This window comes from Amblyomma americanum, chromosome 6 (genome assembly GCF_052857255.1).
Source record: "Amblyomma americanum isolate KBUSLIRL-KWMA chromosome 6, ASM5285725v1, whole genome shotgun sequence".
Lineage (NCBI taxonomy): Eukaryota > Metazoa > Arthropoda > Arachnida > Ixodida > Ixodidae > Amblyomma > Amblyomma americanum.
In genome coordinates this window covers 134,367,210-134,391,794 of record NC_135502.1, presented here as the reverse complement: position 1 = coordinate 134,391,794, position 24,585 = coordinate 134,367,210, and the positions used below count along the sequence as shown (strand labels likewise).

General features: G+C 50.9%; 1 pseudogene; it reads left to right on the top strand.

The window, feature by feature from the left end:
* Positions 1-17,392: 17,392 nt before the first annotated feature.
* Positions 17,393-18,370, top strand: LOC144095520 (chitinase-3-like protein 1; annotated as a pseudogene).
* Positions 18,371-24,585: the final 6,215 nt, after the last annotated feature.

Below are 24,585 nucleotides of genomic sequence, written 5' to 3'. Positions count from 1 at the left end.
CATAACATTAACAATATTAATAATTTGTTTTGGGGGAAAGGAAATGCCGCACTATCTGTCTCATATTTCGTTGGACACCAGAAACGCGCCGTAAAAGCAGGGATGAAGGAGAGAGTGAAAGAAGAAAGGAAGAAAGATGTGTCGCATTGGTGGGCTCCGAAATAATTTCGACCACCTGGGGATCTTTAACGTGCACTGACATCGCGCAGCACACGGGCGCCTTAGCGTTTTGCCTCCATCGAAACATTAATATTAATAATTGGTTTTTGGGGAGAGAAAATGGCGCAGTATCTGTCTCATATCGTTGGACACCTGAACCGCGCTGTAAGGGAAGGGATAAGGGAGGGAGTGAAAGAAGAAAGGAAGAATGAGGTGCCGTAGTGGAGGGCTCCGGAATAATTTCGACCACCTGGGGATCTTCAACGTGCACTGACATCGCACAGCACACGGGCGCCTTAGCCTTTTTCCTCTATAAGAGCGCAGCTGCCGCGGTCGGGTTCGAACCCGGGAACTCCGGATCAGTAGTCGAGCGCCCTAACCACTGAGCCACCACGGCGGGTCCATCGAAACAATGAAATTGGTTTTTGGGGAAAAAAAACGGCGCAGTCTCTGCCTGATATAGCTACGGACAGCTGGACACTGACAGAAGAAAGGAGAAACAAATTCCGTAGTGTTGGGCTCGCGAATAGTTTTGACCACCTGGGGATCTTTAACGTGCACCAACACCGCACAACACACGAGCGCCTTTGCGTTTCACCTCAATCGAAACACGAAAAATAATTGGTTTTTGGCGAAACGAAATGCGCAGTATCTGCTCATATATCGTTGGACACCTGAACCGCGCCGTAAGGGAAGGGATAAAGGAGGGAATGAAAGAAGAAAGAGGTGCCATAGTGGAGGCCTCAGGAATAATTTCGACCACGTGGAGATCTTTAACGTGCACTGACATCGCACAGCACACGTGCGCGTTAGCGTTTCGCCTCCATCGAAACAGTCGCCGCGGTCGGGTTCGAAACCGGGAACTCCGGATCAGTAGCCGAGCGCTCTAAGCACTGAACCACCGCGGCGGGTCCCATAGAAACACTAAAATTGATTTTTGGGGAAACAAAATTGCGCAGTCTCTGTCTCAGATCTCGGAGGACATCTGAACCGCGCCGCAAGAGAAGAGATAAAGGAGGGACCGAAAGATGAAAGGAAGAAAGATGTGTCGCAGTGGAGGGCTCCGGGATAATTTCGACCACCAGGGGATCTTTAACATCAACTGACATCGCACAGCACACGGACTCCTTTGCGTTTCGCCTCCATCGAAACGGTGCAGCTGAGGACGGGTTTGATCCCGGGCACACCGGATCAGTAGCCGAGTGCCCTAACCACTGAGCCATCGCGGTGGGTTGAGTTCGAGTTTATGGAGTTCTGCGTTTCAAAGCGACTAAGCATATGAGGGACGCCGTAGTTGAAAGCTTCGATAATTTCGGCAACCTGGGGGTCTTTGACGCGCACTGACTTCGCACAGGGGTTGTGGATTTTAATATAGAGGACCGGCAGACGAATCCCTGTAAAACATCAACTGGTCCTAACGCAGAGCCCGGTGATAACACGACCGTTTCACCCTGTGGGTGGCAGAGTGGTGCCACACTTCCCGACCTCTTCGCGCTGCAGACGACCAGGGAGCGGTGACCGGACCTGTGCGTGCCATATATTTTGCGGCTGCCATCCATTACAATGTAATGGAACCCGTACCGCTGGAGCGCCTGTGGTGTACGCGTGTGCGTGCTATTGTGGTCAATTAATGCGACACCAACGGAGACGCATAGCTAAGTTACAGCCTCTTTTTCCGTCTTTTCTCTTTCACTCCAAACATTCTTCCTTTCAAGGCGTGGTTGAGGTGTCCAGCAGCATTTTCGGCAGCTACTGCGCCTTTACTTTCCTATAATATCACAATTACAACGTAGGCGCACAAGGGCTAATTTAGGGACAGACAGACGGACAGAAAAACGTTATTTCACAAGTGTGTTTTAGACCCTACTGGGTCCCTGGGCAACTGCGCAGTCCCGCACTGCATCAAGTAGGTCATGTCGGGAAATGGCATCGGCAGCCCGAGTCAGCACAGCAAGCTGTAATGCCGGGTCTGCAGACGTGAGCAGGACCTCCCAGCCCTCCCACCTCGAGATGGCGTGCTGTCCCTGCGGCGGAGGGTCAGCAGGGTAGCCGAAAAGATTGTGGGAGAGTATGGCGCGAGGGTCACCGCATAGGGAGCATGCAGTGCATGTGCCAAAATATTGGGATAACAGCTGACGGGATGAAAGAGAGGGGGTCTGGAGGCATCTGAAGCGGATCTGTTGGGAGTGCGCAAAAGATTACACAGGACGAAAGGAAAGAGAAATGCGCGGGCCAGCCTAATGCCTCAAGCCGATCCACGCTCGGTGCCGAGTGCTGAAAGTAGGAGAGTTAAAAGATAGGAGAGCAAAGATAGCAAGAAAAGGCGCGCGCTAATATGCCCCGGGCCAATCCAGGAGGCAGTGCAATACCAGGCCGACCTGTGCCAGAGTGCTTCTAACACTGTGCCATATTCCAAAAATAAGTTAAATTTTAATCTTGGGTCCAAGGAACCGCAGCAGATATTAATCAGGGATCAGATTTTCTTCTTCTACTGTTGTTTCCAGGATAAATGAAAAGGAAAGTGCACAGGCCTGCCCACTGGCTCAAGCTGAGCCACAATCGCTACCACATACTGAAAGTAGCAGAGTTTAAAGATAGGATAGAAAGATAGGATAGAAAAGATACGCAAAAATGTCCCAGGCCGATCACGGAGGCAGTGCAATACCGGACCAACCGGTGGCGGAAGTGAAGCACCTTTCAAGCACTCCGCCACATTTGCAAAAATAAGTTTAATATGTTGGATACATATCGGACCCGTATCAGATATTCTATAACCGAAAACGGCCCACGGGTCTTCGAACCGTCCATGATCAGATCGCGCGTCTGTCTGTCTGTTACTGCCAGGAAGAAGGAAAGGAAAGTGCAGAGGCCTGCTCACTGTCTCAAGCCGAGCCACAATCGCTACCATGTGCATATAGAAGCAGAGTTGAAAGAGGGGATAGAAAGACAGGATAGTAAAGACGCGCTAAAGACAAGGACGATCCCGGAGGTAGTGCAATACCGGGCCAACCAGTGGCGGGAGTGAAGCATCCTCCAAACTCTCCGCCACATTTCCAAAAGTAAGTCCAACTTGGACCCATAACAGATTGATGAGAAGTTTATTTACCACGGGCCTGAAAGGGACCGGCATCCCTCGCAAAAAAAGACACAGAATGGCGACTAATGTCGCCCAACCTAAACTAAAGACATGGTTTGGCGACTGGCGTCACCCTGTCTATGCAAAAAAAAATGCACGTTGGCATAAAATGCACTAATACTTAATCCATGATTGACCAAAAGAGTTCAAAAGATGGTCCATACGCGCGGGGGGAAGCACGCGGGGCATTCACGCACAACACACCGCTCACAATCGCCGCACACAAAGATCGCACGGCACACTCAGTATGGCCGGAGCTGCACGGTGACGCGGCCCCTGCTTGTGTTGTTGAACCGGATGTTCCATCGGGGCAGGAATTCTTCCTCATCGAGGGTGACCCACTCTAAGCACGCCTGTTCGAACAGGCGCGCTCTCACCCCCAGCAACAATGGGAACATGGCCCGCTGGGGTCGACCCTGCAAGGAAGCCACGCCTCTCTGCCGCCACAAAACAAAGGCACCCACACACAGCAGAGGCCGCAAAAATGACTCGCGTGGCGTGGTGCGGGAGTTCAAGGTGACAAAAAACATACGCGACATGAGCCGCCAAAACGTTCTAGCAACCACGCACTCAAACATGGCATGCGGTAGGGTTTCAGTGTTGCCACACTGAGTACACCGCGAAGAAGGGGCGATGCCGCACGCTGCGACACAGACTCCCGTGGGCAAGACCCTCCAGCCTCGCAGCCAGCCGAAGTCGCGAACGTCTGGTGGAAGAGTGCTAGACGTCAAATCTCGCCACCGCACCCACCTGCTCCGTTCGAGCTGTTCAGGTGCAACCTCCTGGATAGCGAGGAGCTCGCAAACACGGGAAGCCTGTGTCTTAGTGACGTCGACCTCGGGCAGAGCGGCTGTGAGAGACTGCGCCGCCCGACAGACATACCTAAAGAACCTCGGCTGCTGTTCGTCTGAAGGACCTGTTACTTGACCAAAAAAGAGGCGCGCCGACGTCCCAAGAAGGTAGACGAGAAGTCCCCTCCCCGGGTATTCGGTGACGTTGACCAGGTCGCGGACGCCTGGGACAGCTAGAACACTGCATATTGTGCGTAAATCGGGCAAGCTGAACTCGCCCATGCGCGTGGGAGGGCGGAGGAGAGTGGAAGCGGCGGTCTCCGTCTTTCCCGCCCAGAAAAAAGCGCCACAATGTGTGGCCAAACGACGCGTGAATGTGTGCGGCGGACAGGCGACGCGAGCTGCGTAGAAGAGTGGCGCGCACACAGATGATCTAATAATAAAAGCGCGCTCAGACAGCGACAAGCGAAAACGCGCTGCCACTGCGAGACGTCGCTCTGCTGTCGTTCTTACCTGCGACCACGACTCGCGAGCTACGTCTCCTGGGGATAGGAACACGACGCCAAGAACCTTAACCGCCGAGACCCACTCTACGCCGCCCAGCAGGTCTGACGTAAAAGCGCCAAAGCGCAGAGCTTTGCTCTTGCCCCTTTCAAGCAGGGCGCCGGACAGCTCGCTGTAACACGCAAAAAGCCGTAAGAACGCTGCGTAGCTGTCCTCGTCCCGCAAAAACAGGGACACGTCGTCAGCGCACGCGGACACCTTTACCTGACCTTGGCCAGGCAAAGGGAACCCGCGCACCGATGGACACTTCGCTACGTGACGCAGGAGTGGGTCTAAACACAACAAGAATAGCATAGGTGACATGGGACAACCCTGTCGTATGCCGCGCTCGATATTGAAGCGGTCACTCAACGAGCCGTTAAAAAGCAGTCGAGCTGTAAGACTGGAATACAGCCGCGCTAACCGCGCCACGAACTCGGGCGGAAAGCCGAAAGCCCCGAGAACTCCAAAAAAGTAGCGGTGATCGACTCGGTCGAAGGCTTTAGCCTGATCAAGTGAGACGAAACAACGCTTTATTCCCGTTCTCCAGGTGAACATGAACAAGTCACGCGTTAGTGCGAGAGACGTGAACACCAATCGTCCGGGCACACTGCAGGTCTGTGCAGGGCTTATGAGCTCCGCTAAAACCGTACTAAATCTTTTAGCCAGCAGTGACGCCACAATCTTGTAATCTGCATTAAGCAGTGTGATCGGGCGCCACGCCTGCGGGTCAGATGGGCACCAGGCTTAAGGATGAGCACAATACGGCTCTCTCTGAAGGACTCCGGCCTCTCACCGTCCCTGACGAAGGCGTTCACCATCTGGAGAAGGTGTTCTTCCAGGACGGTGTAACACCTCGCATAAAAGCTGATGGGAATGCCATCAGGGCCTGGAGCTGAGGCACCGTTCATGCCTTTAACTGTGGCAAAGAGTTCTGAGCTCACCGGAGCGCTGAGCTGTGCGCCTACATCTCTCGGCACTTGCGACAGCTGGCCGAAAAAACGGTGTAAAGCGTCCGCAAAAGAGGCGGCGTCCCACCGTCCGGCCTCAGAAACAAACAACTGTGAGAAGTGACGTTCAAAGCGGCAGAGATGAGAGCCGCGCTGCTGCTCCTGGAACCGTCCGGAAAAACGACCTCCTCCACGTGAACCTGTCGTGTCTCATCAAGACTACTTGCGCGCACCTGCCGCAGCACTCTTTGATCTGACACAGGTCTACCCTGCACTAGTGCCTGACTTGCTGCCCGCGAGGACTGGCGTAGTAGCATGTGATAGCGCGCTTTTAAAAGGGCGAGGTAATCGCGCATGGCAAAGGTATGCGGCGCGCCGCGCTGCACGACGCGAATACGAGCAAGGGTGGTGTTTATCTCCTCCGAGATACGCCTCCTGCGCTGGCGCGCTTCGCTAACTAAAAGCGCCCGCCATGTCGATTTGAGTTCATCCCAGGTGTTGGCCCTTGCAACGCCTCCAACGCGGCCTCCCAACGCTTGTTCAATAGAAGTCACGCTCGACCAATCGGTCAGCAGACATGGATCCATACGCCATGCGTCTACACGGCCGGTGCCACCGCCCATGTCCAGTACTGCTGACAGAGGTCGATGGTCGCTAATACGTGGGGTGCCCGGGGGAAACGCGAGCATGTCACACGATACTACACAACAATCCAACTGGCATGAAAACAGGAATTTGTCGTGACGACTAGCCGACCTGCCCCTCTCCCAAGTAGCACCAAAACTGTCACCATGTAGTTTTACCCACGCGTCAGTCAAACAAAATTGAATACAAATATCCCGCAGTGATCGTGCCCCGGCGTAGGGTCGCCCCTGGCCTGGACCGTGAACATCACGAACGGGATCTAAAACACAATTGAAATCTCCGACTAGAAAACAAGGATAACAGTCCAAAAAAAAGAATCCAACAAATTAAAGAAACTAGACGAATTAGATAGGTAGGAAAGACTTTTAATGCTCTAGAAAGGTGCTAGTAGCAGACGAGAAAGAAGAGGTCCATCTTCCTTCTTCTCACAGGGTCGGTGCCCCTATTCCAGGGCTCCGCTGAGCTTCGCTGCTCGTTGGGCGTGCTGGATCAGACCTTGTTGGCAACCCAGATCGCCGCTGGAGAGCCGGCTCTCCCACTGTTCCGCACTCGGGTCTTTGCGAAAGCTGTCGTTTTTACTGCATTCCCACGTGATGTGGTACAACGATGGTGTGCTGCCACACCACGGGCAAGTGTCCCGATATTGCGTCGGGTAAATCTTGCTAAGGATATGCAGGTTTGGGAATGTTCCTGTCTGCAATCTTCGCCAATACACTGCCTCTAGTTGATTTAGATCAGGATGAGGCGGCGGATAGCGGATCCGTACCCCCTTATACTAGTTGAGAATGTCTGAGTACGTAGGACTGACTCGGTCGGGTAGATCGTCCGATTGGGAGGAAGTTCGGCTCGTATACCCTCGAGCTACCTCGTCGGCGCGTTCGTTCCCCGCTATGTCGGTGTGTCCTGGCACCCAGTAAATGCTATGTATGACTTTTGGTGGGGTCGCGCTCTGGAGGAGCCGGAGCGCGGCGCGACCTATGCGGCCGTTCATGTAGTTACGGCACGCTTCTCTCGAATCTGTAAGGATGGTAAGGGACATGTTGCTTCGATAACCGGCTACCGCCGCTAGAGCTACGGCCAGCTCCTCCCCTTCGGTTACCGTGCAATCCCTCACTGAGGCGCTAGCTAATTCCTTTAAGTTCGAATCAATAACTACCGCCACTGTGCTGTTATGTGAGCTTCTTGCATACGGAGCCGCGTCCGTGTATACCGTTGTGGATTTTGTAGCTAGATTTTGTTGTACATACCTCGCCCGGGCTGCCCTACGGGCCGCATGCAAGTTGGGGTCCATGTTCCGGGGAGGGAGCGACCCTTTAGCGTCTGGCGGATTGCGTCCGGTATGCTCGCAGTACGATTCTCGAATTCCGCAGTTCCGCCTAGCCCCAGTCGGCTAAGGAGCGAGCGCCCCGTAGGAGTCTGCTGGAGCCCAGCTAACTGCGTGACCAGTTGGGCTTCTTTGATCTCTTCGAAGGTGTTGTGAATTCCAAGAGCCAATAGTTTTTCGTTGGAGGTGTTCATTCGTAGATGCAGGGCTGTCTTGTAAGCTTTGCGGAGTATGGTGTCTGCACTATCCACTTCTCCTTTGTTGAGGTTGAGGTTGCGTAGACCACTACCGCCTGACACGCCTGCTACTCAAATAAAAATCCACCGCAAGTGTGCGACCATCTATGCCGTAAATGCAGTGCGCGCCATAGCGAAAAGAGCTTTTAACAAAAACCACACCAACACCGCACGAAATAGAAGTAGTTAACGAAAAAAGGCACTAGGAAAAAAGATACTCTAAGGCTCCGGACAATCGCGATCCAAAAACCAGATCGCGCGTCTATCTGTTGTTGTCAGGAGGAAAGTGCACAGGCCTGCTCACTGGCTCAAGCCAAGCCACAATCGCTACCGCGTGCTGATAGGAGAGTTGAAAGATGGGATAGAAAGACAGGATAGTAAAGACGCGCTAATGACAAGGCCGATCCCGGACGTAGTGCAATACCGGGCCACCCGGTGGCGGAAGTCAAGCAACCTTCAAACTCTCCACCACATTTCCAAAAATAAGTCCAATTGGACCCGTACCAGATACTCTACAGGGTCCGGATATTCTTGTCCGAGATCGCGCGTCCCAACAACCGCGCTTATATACTCCTCGACTGCTTTTTCTTCTTTTATGTAATGTCAGCTACAGCAGTGACACCATGCGGCTGTTACCCTAACAATTCGATTACTGTATTCTGGGTCTGTCTTTCTGTGGCTGCCAAGAAGAAAGAAAGGAAAGTGCACAGGCCTGCTCACTGGCTCAAGCCAAGCCACAATCGCTACCGCGTGCAGATAGAAGGAGAGTTGAAAGATGGGATAGAAAGACAGGATAGTAAAGACGCGCTAATAATAATAATAATTGGTTTTTTGGGGAAAGGAAATGGCGCAGTATCTGTCTCATATATCGTTGGACACCTGAACCGCGCCGTAAGGGAAGGGTAAAGGAGGGAATGAAAGAAGAAAGGGAGAGAGGTGCCGTAGTGGAGGGCTCCGGAATAATTTCGACCACCTGGGGATCTTTAACGTGCACTGACATCGCACTGCACACGGGCGCCTTAGCGTTTTTCCTGCATAAAAACGCAGCCGCCGCGGTCGGGTTCGTACCCGGGAACACCGGATCAGTAGTCGAGCGCCCTAACCACTGAGCCACCGCGGCGGGTCAGACGCGCTAATGACAAGGCCGATCCCGGACGTAGTGCAATACCGGGCCACCCGGTGGCGGAAGTCAAGCAACCTTCAAACTCTCCACCACATTTCCAAAAATAAGTCCAATTGGACCCGTACCAGATACTCTACAGGGTCCGGATATTCTTGTCCGAGATCGCGCGTCCCAACAACCGCGCTTATATACTCCTCGACTCCTTTTCCCTCTTCTTTTATGTAATGTCAGCTACAGCAGTGACACCATGCGGCTGTTACCCTAACAATTCGATTACTGTATTCTGGGTCTGTCTGTCTGTTGCTGCCAGGAAGAAAGGAAGGAAAGTGCACAGGCCTGCTCACTGGCTCAAGCCAAGCCACAATCGCTACCACGTGCAGATAGGAGAGTTGAAAGATGGGATAGGAAGACAGGATAGTAAAGACGCGCTAATGACAAGGCCGATCCCGGACGTAGTGCAATACCGGGCCACCCGGTGGCGGAAGTCAAGCAACCTTCAAACTCTCCACCACATTTCCAAAAACAAGCCCAATTGGACCCGTACCAGATACTCTACAGGGTCCAGATATTCTTGTCCGAGATCGCGCGTCCAAACAACCGCGCTTATAAACTCCTCGACTCCTTTTTCCTCTTCTTTTATGTAATGCCAGCTACAGCAGTGACACCATGCGGCTGTTACCCTAACCATTCGATTACTGTATTCTGGGTCTGTCTGTCTGTTGCTGCCAGAAAGAAAGAAAGGAAAGTGCACAGGCCTGCTCACTGGCTCAAGCCAAGCCACAATCGCTACCACGTGCAGATAGGAGAGTTGAAAGATGGGATAGGAAGACAGGATAGTAAAGACGCGCTAATGACAAGGTCGATCCCGGACGTAGTGCAATACCGGGCCAACCGGTGGCGGAAGTCAAGCAACCTTCAAACTCTCCACCACATTTCCAAAAATAAGTCCAATTGGACCCGTACCAGATACTCTACAGGGTCCGGATATTCTTGTCCGAGATCGCGCGTCCCAACATCCGCGCTTATATACTCCTCGACTCCTTTTTCCTCTTCTTTTATGTAATGTCAGCTACAGCAGTGACACCATGCGGCTGTTACCCTAACAATTCGATTACTGTATTCTGGGTCTGTCTGTCTGTTGCTGCCAGGAAGAAAGGAAGGAAAGTGCACAGGCCTGCTCACTGGCTCAAGCCAAGCCACAATCGCTACCACGTGCAGATAGTAGGAGTGTTGAAAGATGGGATAGAAAGACAGGATAATAAAGGCGCGCTAAAGACAAGGCCGATCCCGGAGGTAGTGCAATAACGGGCCAACCGGTGGCAGGAGTGAAGCATCCTTGAAACTCTCCGCCACATTTCCAAAAATAAGTCCAACTTGGACCCGTAACAGATAGTGTACGGTGTCCGGACATTCGCTCTTCCTATTGTGGGTACCAGTGGCCAGGAGGCGTTTCGTGCTAACCCCCTAATCGACGCCAGTCCACAACACTAAACGAAACAATTATGTGGCAATGGAACTGTCGCCGCATACACCGAAAACAAGCGCAACTAGGAGCATATATCGCGACGTGTGTCTGGAACTATGGCCTCAGACATGAACCCTGGTTCATATGCGCTTGCGTTAGTTTTCACAATATTTTTTCCGGAGTTTTTGAACCAATCGGTCACAAAATCAGTGCTCTCCAGCGTGTTTCATGGAGTATGAACCACCAGCAGCAGCATCCCGCTTTTGTCTTTTACATCAATACCTGCTTTCGTGTTACGGCTTCGCCCATGGCGTTTAAGAATTCATAGCCGATTATTGTAATTTGTACGCCGAAGTTTGTGTCGCTAATACGAATATGAAATGTCGTCTTTCGCTGATAGTACTGCGTCGCGGCGTCCAAACCCACCCAAGAATCATGTAGCGTTTGTGGCCACGGTGCAGCAGTATGTTTCGCCGCGACTGGATTTCGGGTCCGCGGCGGCGTGAACAGGTCAGCTTCACTGGGCCCTGCACGGGAGCACTATGCTATCGGCGCAGCTGATCTCGACTCATTATGTCGATGATTACCTAAGGCTTAGTAGCACATACCCACGGTGGCGTACACTATTCGAATATAAAGCAATACCCATGGCTGGGGATTGGGCAGGTTTACACTGCATTGCACGTAGTCGTCTTCATCAACTTCAATCTGCGGCGCGAATATATCAGATCAGCTTAACCTCGATCAGAGCTCTGCCTTAGTCTACCATCACCCTATACGTGCCGACGACCCAGCAAAGCAAAACCATGAGCCAACCAGGGTAGATATATGCATTCGAACGTGTGCTGTTTATTTTTATGTATTTATAATGCTGTCTTTTCTGTAAGAACGCTTTGTAAACACCAATGCATGTGCCTCGAAAGGGCCTGCAGTATTTTTAAATAAATGTTATAAATAAATGTGGCCAAAACACTCAAGTTTCAGGGAACTTCGAACGCATTTTCTAATTATTGAGCACTAACTTTGCACGTTGTGACTAGGTGGCAATTTGACTACAGAACGCTAAGATAATGTCACGCCTCTCGTATCAAGCAAATTGTAAAATGGTCCTTGCAGATGTACTTTGAGCTCGTTGCAGACGTCAACTAAGTGGTGGCATAGTGTGAACTCGCTATATCTCTGAGATCAGATATTTCTTACAGGCCTGGGTGCCTGTATATTCAGACTACGAACGCTCTCTGCTACGCACCGGGTAACGAACGGGAGAAAATTTCTGCTTAAAAAAATGAACGATTAGTACCCCGGTTCGGACCCTACCGTGGCGGCCACATTTCGATAGACGCGATACGCAAAAGGACAAAATTGTAATAAATAATTAGGCAGTGGCTTATCTCTGGTTAAGCCTGAATATACAAACGAAAAGCTTCAGTTATGCTTGGTTTGACTTCTCGTAGTTTCGTCGCTTAGCTGTTATTGTATACATTGTTTATCTATAGGCGTAGACTTGGTTACTCAATGGCATATGTTTACGAGTTAGACACAGAAGCGACAGTATTAAACTTCTTCATTTATTATTGTTGGACACATTGTCCTGCAGTTTCTCTATAGCCATCAAGACAGCCCGGTGATCCGAGTAACGACCTAACGCTAAGGCAATTGTTAAACCGTGGCGGGGTTTGTTTGAAGCGAGTCTTGGCTGCACGTTTAGCTTTAGCTCTATCATTTTTTCGCTATTGTGCAGCCAACTCCCAAGCGAGTATTTCTGGACCGGACAAATTTAGTTGCTCAGCTTCTCTGCGTAGTCTAGCAGCAGCCGCACTCTCGTTCCCTTCCATGGGGAGTGGGCACGCCTATTCTTTGGCAAGCGCATTATATAGCCTCCTTGAGCATGCACATGACACACATGTGTAGTAGCGCGCGGCTCCGCCGAAAGGTCAGGCGACGAAGTCCGCTGCGGCGACGGCTGCGGCAGCGGCCAGGAGCGAGCACCTGCGCCGCGCGTGATGTCACTCGTTTTCGCGCATGCGCATAACTCACCAGTTCGTCTTACGCGAAGCACGGCTCTGACCCGCGTAGTGAAACTTTTCGCTTCAAAATTTGGAGGACGCCTAAGCTTCGTCTTTAAGAGTGAGACGCGACAGCGTGTTGCAGCGTCGCCAAGGGGTGCACGGAACGCCATCGCCCGTTCGGCGCGACGCGTGGCCCGTTGGACAATTTAAGGAAAGGACGCCTGTCTCAGAAATCTCGGCGGATACCCGAATCAGGCTGTAAGGAAAGGAAAATGTAATCAAAACTGGTTTTAAGGAAATGAAATGACGCCTGTCACAATTCTCACTGGTCAACCGTACCGCGCCGTAAGGGAAGAAACATTGCGAGAAGGAGAAGACGGATTGCGAGGAGGAGGTTTTTCGTGGACGGCCGCTGACGCCGACACCGGCTTTTCCGCGACACGAGCTCCTTAACACTGTCGCGTTAAAATCAGAAAAGGGAGGAAAACCGCGCCCCACCGCGGTGGCTCAGTGATTAGGGCGCTCGGCTACTGGTCCGAAGCACCCGGGTTCGAACCCGACCGCGGCGGCTGCGTTTTTATGGAGGAAAAACGCTAAGGCGCCCGTGTGCTGTGCGATGTCAGTGCACGTTAAAGATCCCCAGGTGGTCGAAATTATTCCGGAGCCCTCCACTACGGCACCTCTCTCTTCCTTTACTCTTTCACTCCCTCCTTTACCCTTCCCTTACGGCGCGGTTCAGGTGTCCAACGATATATGAGACAGATACTGCGCCATTTCCTTTCCCCAACAAAACCAATTATTATTATATCAAAAACGCACTAGGTCTTCTTCCTAATACTTCGATGTGTACAACCTTTTGAGGCTAGGTGTCTCCAACACTGCATGAGCTTATAGAAGGCGCCATGGTATCGCAGCATCAAAGGCTTTTAAAAACAAAACTGGATGGAAAATCATGAGTGCCTGGGGTTGCAACCCTTGGAGTGTTCAAATTGGACAGAGAACGTACCTAGAGCAACCAGGGATAGACTCAAAATTCCACCGCTGCCAAAGAACATGCATCCGACATTTCACGAAGGTAGATGCGAAGATAGGGCTGAGGCCCTACAGGGCAAATTTTGAGGTAGATCTTATGTGCTGTACACGGACACTGCTGAATACGATCGGAAGGCAGCACACACAGCCTTAGTGGTTCGTGAGAGTGGAGACCCGGTCTCGTACTGCACCTTTAAAAACAAAAGTGCAACTGAGGCAGAAGAATTACCCACTGCTCTAGCAATAATACAAAATTGTACAAGTGTGTTAGTGAGTGACTCTAAGGCAGCAATTAAGAATTATGATATGGGCAGAATCTCCGCTGCAGCCGCTAAAATTCTGAGAGAAGGGCATGTACCATCAGAGTTAATCTCAGTGATCTGTTCCCCGGCTCATCTGGGCCTGTGGGAGAACGAGAAGACGGATGTGACCGGCCGAGGGCTCACTTTCCGGTTGATCGCCGCTGAAGCTCCGCCTCTACGCGAGGAACACCTGCCACCAGGTGGCGAACTAACAACATTCCATGAAATAATTTCTCATTATAAGATCGGTCGTAAGACCCATGTGAGCAGTAGATAATCTGCACAGTATGAAAGAGGAAGTCATGTGGAGGAAATTGCAAACCGGGGTGTTTCCAAACCTGCCCCGCCGCGGTGGCTCAGTGGTTAGGGCGCTTGACTACTGATCCGGAGTAGCCGGGTTCGAACCCGACCGCGGCGGCTGCGTTTTTATAGAGGAAAAAGGCTAAGGCGCCCGTGTGCTGTGCGATGTCAGTGTACGTTAAAGATCCCCAGGTGGTCGAAATTATTCCGGAGCCCTCCACTACGGCACCTCTCTCTTCCTTTCTTTCACTCCCTCCTTTACCCTTCCCTTAAGGCGCGGTTCAGGTGTCCAACGATATATGAGACATATACTGCGCCATTTCCTTTCCCCCCCAAAACCAATTATTATTATTAATATTATTTCCAAACCCTCAACTGTATAGTAAACGGCATCAAGAAGTCTTTAATCATAGATGTACGCACTGCAATATAATTGTAGATCTAGTCCACATGGTCCGGGTCTGCCCCTTCATTAACGATCGGAATGAAAACGTACAATCCTGGGAGACCTTATTGCCAGAACACGAAGCCGAACAACACAAAGTCATCGGTCTCCACCACGGCACCTCTTTCTTCCTTTCTTCTTTCATTCCCTCCTTTATCCCTCTCTTTACGGCGCGCTGCGAGTGTCCACCGAGATATGTAAGACAGGTCCTGCGTTATTTTCTTTCCTCAAAAACCAATTTTCAATTTCATTTTTTTTTACCATTCGGTCATCAGACTTTCCTTCCGCTCCTTGGTTAAATTTTTGCTGTCAAGAATTCTATATTTTATGCTCTGTGATGTGGCGGCTATAGGGCGAACGAGTAAAGCGCAACTGGGTGTAGAAATAGGCTGCCGGGGGCATAATTCTCATTCCTGGAGTTCCCGGGCTCAATCCCGACCGCGGCGCCTGCGTATTTATGGAGGCAAAACGTTAAGGCGCCCGTGCGCTGTGCGATGCCAGTGCAAAATAAAGATACCCAGGTGATCGAAATTATTCTTGCGCCCTCCACTACGGGCACCTCTTTCTTCCTTTCTTCTTTCATTCCCTCCTTTATCTCTTCCCTTACGGCGCGGTTGAGCTCTCCAAGATATATAAGACGAATACTGCGCCATTTCATTTCCCCAAAAACCAATTATTATATATGAATATTATTATTATTAGGTCCACCTCGCTGCCCTCGCTAGCATAGTGCGTAGACACCACAGTTTTTGGTACGACACAGCTGTAAGCGTTCCGACTGCGTAGCCTTCCACCAATGCGGGGCATGATTTTTATGGTATTATATATATGCAGCAATGTACTGATCAGCGCAAACGGTAAAATTAAACGCAGATAAACAGTGGTTGCGTCTTTGCATTTAGTCCTGTGTCAATGGGTTACCTTCTACCGTCGTGATTTCAGAGCAACATTTTTAACGCTAATTTCTAGCGCCAGCGAACAGTTTCCTACCCTAGTAGACGTAAAATCTAGCTCTCGTACTAAGTAAACACGTAGTGAGCGGTCGTGTGCGTAAGCCTTCGTAGCTGCTACCGTATCCTTTACCATTCGTAGACAAAATAACATGCGCAACATTACGAAAGACTTCCCACATAGTGTCATTACAGTTTGTCCTCACAAATAAAAAAAGTGACTGACAATTGTACGCGCCCCATCGCCCCTCCTTCAAAAAGTCCTCTTCTCCAGTTTACGAACACGAGAATAGTCCATTTTCATATAGCATAACGTTTTAACGTGACACCGGTGCGATGATGTCATTCAGATTTTACTTTCACAGATGGGCTACTCCCAGTGCTATTGCAAAGACCAAGGCGCAATCAAGTAACCAAAGCGTACATGGTGCAGCCATCGTTGCACTAATTTACACCAATAGGTGTGCCATTTAACCCGCATAAATAAGTACTAGGCACCTCCTAGAGAGCTGGAGTGGCAGCCACCCGTGGGCGAGGCACGGTGTAAACGGCATCGTCAAGGATGCCATACTTGAAAGATTGTCGTCATATTCTGGACTCATTTTACAAAAGATTCCTTTAGGGACATGATTAGAAGGTACGTTGACGTCACGCCACCCGTCAAACCCAACGCAATGATAGCCCAGTAATGGCAGCTAATGAGAATAGCAATTATTAATCAGGAATGCCTCTAGCGAAAGATTTTTTTTAGTCGGAACCTTGTCAGTCACAAAAAAGTGAGAGAGGGAGAGAATTGGTTTTTGAGGAAAAGAAATGGTGCAATGTCTGCCTCCCATCTCGGCGGACACCTTATCCGCGCTCTATGAGAAGGTGTAAGGAGCTACTGAGAGAAGGAAGGAAGAAAGGAATGCCGTAGTTGAGGGCTCCGGAATAATTTCGATCACCTGGGGATCTTTAACGTGCACACACGGGCTTTTCCGTTTCGCCTCAATGGAGACGTGGTCGTCGCGGTGGGGTTCGAACCTGGGTACTCCGGATCTGACATCGCACAGCACACGGGCGCCTTAGCGTTTCGCCTCCATCGAAACGCAGCCACCGCGGTCCGGTTCGAAACCGGGGACTCCGGATCAGTAGACGAATGCGCTTACCATTGAGCATGGTTTCTGGAGAACGCGGATGCTTGTTTTGCATATCAACGTGTGCATGGCTTGCCAAAATTTGACTCGAGATATGAAGCTCGCTGGAGCCAAACAATTTTTTTATGACGCTGGAGCACTATTGCAGCCGCTTTAAGGACGGGCAGAAATGTTTCAAAGATTTTTGACTGACGGCTCGGCAATATTCTCTCTGAGGAAATGTGAAAAAAGTATGGTGCATGTAATTCTTTAAATAGCAAACGGCGTAGCCATATATGCAATTGAGCGCTATGCAGAAGAAAACTGCAGCAAGCGACTCAGAAGGTACCGAATACGGCAGGGGGCGGTGTGGCTGAAGAAGACAAAGAAGACAAAAAGCTGCGCCACGCAGAAGCAAGCCTCGAGAAGGGCTGAAGATGCCGCAGTACAAGGAAGACGAGCAGAGGTCTCTTTCACAGAGACGGAGGCAGTGCTAGCGTAAGGATCGATCAAATTGAGGAGACATGCATCGCGCTCTTGGGCACAGCGTGCGGCGGCTTCACGATGCTGCTCGCTGGTTTGTTCGTCTTCGTGATCACCAACGACGTCTTCAAGGAGGACAACAGTGCGGCTGCCGTTTTTCCAGTCAAGGTCCGCTCGTAGGAGCAGAAACCTGCGCCCATCTTGTGCCACAAGAGCGTGTACAGATATTACGATAGTGCCGCTCCTTAAAGGCCTACCGACCTTCCGGGTAACTACTGCTCGCCCCTGGTGCTTCCCCTCCAAGGCTTCCTCAGCGTCAAAAGTGGTAAACCATATAGTACCTTCAGTTTGGTGCAGTCCCGCCTCATCGAGCTGCGCCACAAAATGAACAAAAGCTTCCCGCAGCTCAGGTACCTGGTCGCCGTCGGTGACGAGAACGACGGTAGCCGACTAGCCTTTCACAAGACACCCGGCGCCACGGTACTCAGGACTTTCCTGGTGGAGAAGGTCCAGAACCCAGAAAAACCCAGAAAAGAGAGCATATGAATGGATTAAGTTTTGTTGTATCGCGTAGTCGGACAGTTGTTTCAAATTTAAGTTTCATGCCCCATCGATTACACCTGGTTGCTGCACATCCGCTTCCATCGACTGCTGCTCAGCCGCGAGTTCCTTAGCCGGCAGAAACTACCGATCGCATACGACTGCCTTCCTGTCGCACCTGATGCTAGTCATGCACAAGCACGGTTTCCTCTTTATCGTGACCGCGACGTCGGACGCGGGGGTCGTTAGAGACGTCAGGCTTGGCCGACTAAGCAAATTCCTTGACTACGTTGGTGTAGTGACGCACGGTATGCACGGTGCAGCCAATGTGCCCGACTGCACCCTTTTGCCTTTCTACCATCAGCGTGGCCGAAAATGTGGCTGAAGCGTCGAAGACTCGAAAGATCGAGCAGGCGATCTTTAGCGGCGTACCCCGTAGGTGGCTGCTGGTCACCATCCCTCATTCGGGTTACAAATGTACCGTGTCGAAGCTTCCCGGGAAAAACGAGGTGCCCACCTGGAACAACGCCCGGGAGGTTCGCGTCGTGTCTTATGGAGAAACCTGTCACCTGATAAAAGCCGACTGGGCCGTGTCCTTGGACCGCGAGAGCGAGAAGCCCCACGCTTGGCGAAATAACCTCTGGATGGGGTACGAGGACGAGATCAGCGTACGCAAGACGGCGTAGCTTGTGGACAACATGTTCCTCAGAGGTGTCATCATCTGGGACGTGAGAAGCGACGGTTACTCGGGGCGCTGTGGACTCATGAACTCGTTAGTACGGGCCGCCTTCACTTAGGTTGCAGGGATGCTGACTGACGATAGCCAACAAAATTAAAGCCAAATCTAGAAGATCAAAAGTCTTATAGTGATCTCAAAACAGCCCCGCCGCGGTGGCTCAGTGGTTAGGGCGCTCGACTACTGATCCGGAGTTCCCGGGTTCGAACCCGACCGCGGCGGCTGCGTTTTTATGGAGGAAAAACGCCAAGGCGCTCGTGTGCTGTGCGATGTCAGTGCACGTTAAAGATGCCCAGGTGGTCGAAATTATTCCGGAGCCCTCCACTACGGCACCTTTCTCTTCCTTTCTTCTTTCACTCCCTCCTTTACCCTTCTCTTACGGCGCGGTTCAGGTGTCCAACGATATATGAGACAGGAGGTTGGCCGCTAGGGGGCCGGCATGATCAGACGTGTCTCAGCACAGCTCCATGCTTTGACGCTGTTATCGGGAGAAATCCTGCCCATCGACTGAAAACGAGTGAAGAATCGGATGTCGGAACTCGCCGGGAATACGAGGATACCAAGTTTTCTACCAAGTGAGTCCGATTTTTCGAATAATCCAGGATTTTTGAGGCGAAGCGAGCTAAGCATAACAGCGTGAGGAGCAGCAGCGCCACGGCGCGCGGCACGAAGAGGGCGGGAAATTTCAAACGAGGGCAGCCATCATGGAGGTGGTTGAAGGTGACGAAGTGGACGCGCGGGAGTTCACGGCGCCGGGACAGTGGTTCCAGTGCAAAGGGAAGAAGGTTGTCCCGCTCGAGAAGAGCTGGAGGGAAATCGAGGCCGAGCAGCTCAGGCTCCGGCAGGCCGGAAGAAAACTGGCAGCATTTTCAGTAGAGAAACCGGAGGCACAAATACCGGAGGGAGCGGACAAGATTATTTTCCGACCCAAAGGTGGACTAGATAGACTCCTTAAACGTGGACCTGCATACTTAACAAGAATGATCAAGGCGTCGGCGGGCGTGAATATTCAGGAAACGGAAGAGGAAGACATTGTGATACCCAACACGAAACAACATTCCATCCTCATCGCTACGACAAGTGAGGAAAGGAAGATGAAATACGTGAGCATAAACCTAATCAAGCTAGGGGAGGAAGAACAGGTGCGAGTCTTCGCCTACGTGGCCACTCCGGACGGCTGCGGCAAGGGAGTGGTGCACGGGGTGGATAGGATTTTCACCCAAGAGGAGATCATGCAGATGCTAAGGCACAAGGCAAACCCGGAGGTTATCGGGGTAAGAAGACTCGGGAAAGATTCCACGACTATATTAATACTCTTCAAGGATGAGAGAGTACCGAGGACAGTCATCCTTGGGGGAGCCCCGCACAGATGCTACCTGTATAAGAAGAAATGCGAAGTATGCAAGGCATGCGGAAGACTAGGCCATAGAATCGACGTGTGTCCAAACCCGGCAAACATCAAATGCCGTGGTTGCGGACAGGAAAATCCACCAGAGGACCACACCTGCAAGCTGAAGTGCCAACTCTGCGGGAAAGATCACATGCTGGGGGACAGCAAATGCAAGCTGATCCATCGTACACCGTACGAAATCAAAAAGAGACACTGGGAAAAGAAGATGAAGGAAGAAGCGGACACGTGGGGAGCAACCAACCGCATCGCAAAAACCAAAGAACACCAGAGCCGCCCAAGGGCCAGACCAGACGGGGAGAAGGAAGGATACAAGCCCAGGACGAGTTCCTTCCATAGACTAGGAGAGGAGCAGCGGACAGCCTCCAAGGGACGAAGCTCTTCCAGAGGGAGGAACCAATACAGGGGAAGGAGCCCATCCAGGGGACTGTCGAGCTCGAGAGCCAGGACCCCCAGTCGAGCCCGAGGCGCATCAACAACCCATAATGGTGAGAGCAAAGGCGTGAGCTTCGCAAGCACGGCTACCCAGGGCGGAAATATTAAGTACAAAAAAGACGAGGAAATAGAAAAATTTACAAATATTATTAAGAGCATGAATGCAACGATCCTTAGTTTAAAGGAGGACATACAAAATTCAAAAACAGAGCGCAATACAGTGACGACTCAATCTCAAACAAAAGCAGGCGGATCTAAAATAGCAGCGCCCAACAAAATCGAAGGCGACCCTCTTAGCGCTCAAGCCGACAGCAAGGGTGCGGAGATTAATATGATGGTCGAGGGTATCTCTCCGCCCCCCTCTAAACGCAAAGTCAGGGAGGAAAACTACTCAGACCTGACAGTGGATGAAAAGCTAGAGAAATTAAATGTGAAACTGGAGAGAGGTCTTAAGAATTTTGCTAAGAAAAGAGACAGTAAACTTGAGGACTTAGCCAATCAGATTCAACAAATGCAGATACAGATGCAAAATCACTTTCACCTCATGACGGAGGCGCTCCAGCAATTAAAGGGGGAAACCGCCAACCTAAATGCGAGAGTGACTCTACTTGAGGAGAACTTGACAAAGTTGAATAATGGACAGACCGCCTAATAACTTCCAAATTTGGCAGTGGAACTGTCGCGGGTATCGGCGCAAGCGACCGGTATTGCAGACCACGCTGTCGCACCGCGAATCAGCCCCCCTTGCTATCGCGTTGCAGGAGACCGGTGGCCCGGCCAAATTACAAGGGTATCGCGCCTTCCACAGTGGGAAAGGGGACAAATCGAGAGTTACAACACTGGTGCAGAGAAACGTAGCAACGATCGAACACGAATTAGAAGACAACGTCATAGAAAACGTCTTTGTAGAAATTCTAACAGGTAAAAAGGAGGAATCAAACACTTTCCTACTCAATATTTACAGCCCACAGCGACAACGGAAGGTCCGCTTCAGGGCGATAATGAACAAGGCACTTAAAATAGCGGGGAACCAGCCGCTAATTATAGTAGGGGATTTTAACGCCCATCACCCGGAGTGGGGGTACACCAAGTAAGACGCAAAGGGGAGACAGTTGTGGGAGGACATGCATAACCTGGGGATAACATTGCTGACTGACCAGTTATACCCCACGCGGGCGGGGAACAGCATTACCGCCGATACCTCACCGGACCTGACCCTGATTAAAAATGTAGAAACGACGCAATAGATAAATACGAAACTCAATCTGGGGAGCGACCACTCAATAGTGAAAAACACGGTTGAAATCAGGAGTAAAGTCAAAGGAAAAAAGTGTTTCCGGACGAAAATCACAGACTGGGACCGATTTAGAGAGATTAGGGGGAACAGAGGCATAACAAAGATAGGAAATATAAAGGACTGGTGCGAAGCGGTAAAGAAAGACACCAGGAAAACAACAAAGACGCTAGAAGGAGAAAAAGCTCCGGAAATAGCGGATGCCCGACTCTTACACATGTGGGAGGCCAAACAGGGCATGGAACGTCGACTTAAAAGGCGAGGTAGAAACAACAAAAACCTCAGAAGAAGGTTGGCGCGTCATAACAAAGAAATAGAAGATTACGCCTTTAAGCTGTGTGAACAAAATTAGACTAACAAATGTAGTGACATGGAAAGGAATATGAATCTCCCCCAGACGTGGAATGTCCTAAGACATTTATTAGACCCTGACACGTCCAAAACACAAGCACGAGACAAAATGGCTAAAGTTAGACACGCATGCGAAGAACAGGACGACGACATATTTATGAAAAAACTCGTCGAGACATACATAGGCGACACGGAAATTAGAGAGCTACCCGACTACCACGGGATTCCAAATGAGAAGTTAGACGCGCCAATCACGACAGCTGAAGTAAGGGCGGAGATAGCGAAACTCAAAACCAAGTTGGCTCCAGGGCCAGATGGAGTCACGAATAAGATGCTCAGGAACTTAGATGACAACTCGATAGAGGCCCTTACCAGCTACATGCAAGATTGCTGGGAAAAGGGGGAGATCCCACCGCTGTGGAAAGAGGCTACCGTGATCCTGATTCTAAAACCCGGGAAGCAACCGCAGCTGGAAAACCTCCGACCTATATCACTCACGTCATGTGTCGGAAAGTTAATGGAACACATCATTCAGACCAGAATTTCAAATTATATGGAGGAAACAGAGAAATGGCCAGACGAGATGTATGGCTTCAGGCCCCATCTGAGCACACAGGACGTCATGCTGCGGCTGCAGCACGATATAATTCATTCCAGAACCAAAGACGCCAAAGTCATTATGGGGCTAGACCTAAAAAAGGCCTTCGACAACGTCAAGCACGAAGCCATTCTGGAGGGGCTCCAGCAGGCAGGAATAGGGCTAAAAACCTATCGTTAAATCCGAAATTTTTTAACGGACCGCACGGCGGTTATAACTTTCCAGGAAATACAATCCGGCGTGATCAGGCAGGGTAACAGGGGGACACCTCAGGGATCGGTACTGTCACCCACTCTTTTCAACATGGCCATGAGAGGGCTCCCGAAGGAATTGCGAAAAATTGGGAACTACAACTTAAACTACAGCCTGTACGCGGACGACATCAACCTCTGGATCAACAGAGGGAGCGACGCAGAGATCAATCAAACGCTGCAGGTGGCAGCAGACGTCATCTCAAAGTACGCGGAGGACAGAGGACTTAAATGTTCGCCTGAAAAATCAGAAATCTTCGTGTATAATGACAAGGCACTCAGGAACGAACCTCCCTCTGACCCACAGGGGTATTGTGGAAGGAAGGGAAATACCAAAGGTAGAGACAATACGAATATTGGGCCTCCACTTACAAACACATGGGAGGAACACGATCACAATTAACAAATTAGAAAACCACGCGACCCAGACATTAAGCGTCATCAGGAGGGTCTCACGTAAGGGAGGCGGCCTCAAGGAAAAAAACCTCCTAAGATTGGTACAGGCCTTCATCATTAGTAGAGTGGGCTACGCCACGCCATATCTGAACCTAAAGGCAGATGAGAGGAGCAAGATAGACGCGTTCATCAGGAAATGCGTAAAAAAGGCCCTAGAGCTCCCAATCTGTACATCGACGGAGAAGCTACTGGCCCTAGGACTGCATAATACGATTGCAGAAATCGCGGAAGCGGTTAAAACCTCGCAACTTGAAAGACTCAGCACGACGCGAGTGGGAAGAGCTACGCAAAGTAATCTTGGAATGGCCACAGACAGGGGGCAAAAGGAAAGGGTCGACATTGACAAGGAAATCAGGGCGCACCTGAGAATCCCTCCCCTACCCAAGAATATGCACCCTGAGTTTAATAAGGAAAGGAGACAGAAAAGGGCGGAAGCGATAGAAAGAATATATCGGGGTAAACGCCGAAATGAAGTCCCCTACGTAGATGCGGCAGGGGACAGACACAGTCGATACATGACCATAGTGGCGGTAGATGGGGAGGGCACCCTCATCACGGCGGCCACCATACTAGGGAAAGAAACCGAGATAGCGGAGGAAGCCGCGATAGCGATCGCTTGCGCTGGCACCAAAGCTAGATATATTATTAGCGACAGTAAGACTGCAATCCAAAATTTCAGCAGAGGGAGGATAAACCCCCTCACCACCAAAATTTTAACACAAGGAGTGATTGATAGGAAGATCAACATCATCTGGACCCCGGCGCACGAATCTGTCAGCGGTAACGAGGCGGCCCACAGTGCAGCTCGAGATTCTACCTCCGTGCTGTACAGGTTGGGTCGCCTCAGGCCGAACATGATAGAGAAGGGCGATTAATCTCGTATGAAGAGATTACAGACCACTACAAGCAATGCCGGAGGTGTTTTTCCCCACCAAACACGGCGTTAAATAGGAGTCAGGCGACGGCGTGGAGACGCCTGCAGACTGGAGTATACCCAAACCCAGTACTAAACAAACATATCCGAGCGGACTGCGAGGACGATAAATGTAAAAAGTGTGGGGCGAGAGGAACCCTCGACCATATAATTTGGGAGTGCGCTTACTCCCCAGGCAGGGCGCAAAACATTAGCAGTAGGGAAGCCTGGGAAACCTTGTTGCGGCGCTCGGACCCTGAGCTCCAAATCACCGCCGTCCAACTGGCAGAAGAGGCCGCCGGCAAAACCAACCCGGCCAGCATCGAATGCGACCATCCCGTGCGGCTGGGCCGCTCCTAAGTCCTCTCCCCTGTAAAGGGGGGTGAGACGGAGCGGCCCAGGCGGTGTGGTCTTTCTCTGTTGGACAATAAAAGTTTTCAACAACAACAACAACAACATATGAGACAGATACTGCGCCATTTTTATTCCCTCAAAACCAATTATTATTATTATCTCAAAACAGCCGATCGTGCAGCAGCAAAACGAAACCTTCTCTACCTCCTACATTCCTTCACTCACGACGTGATTTTATTTC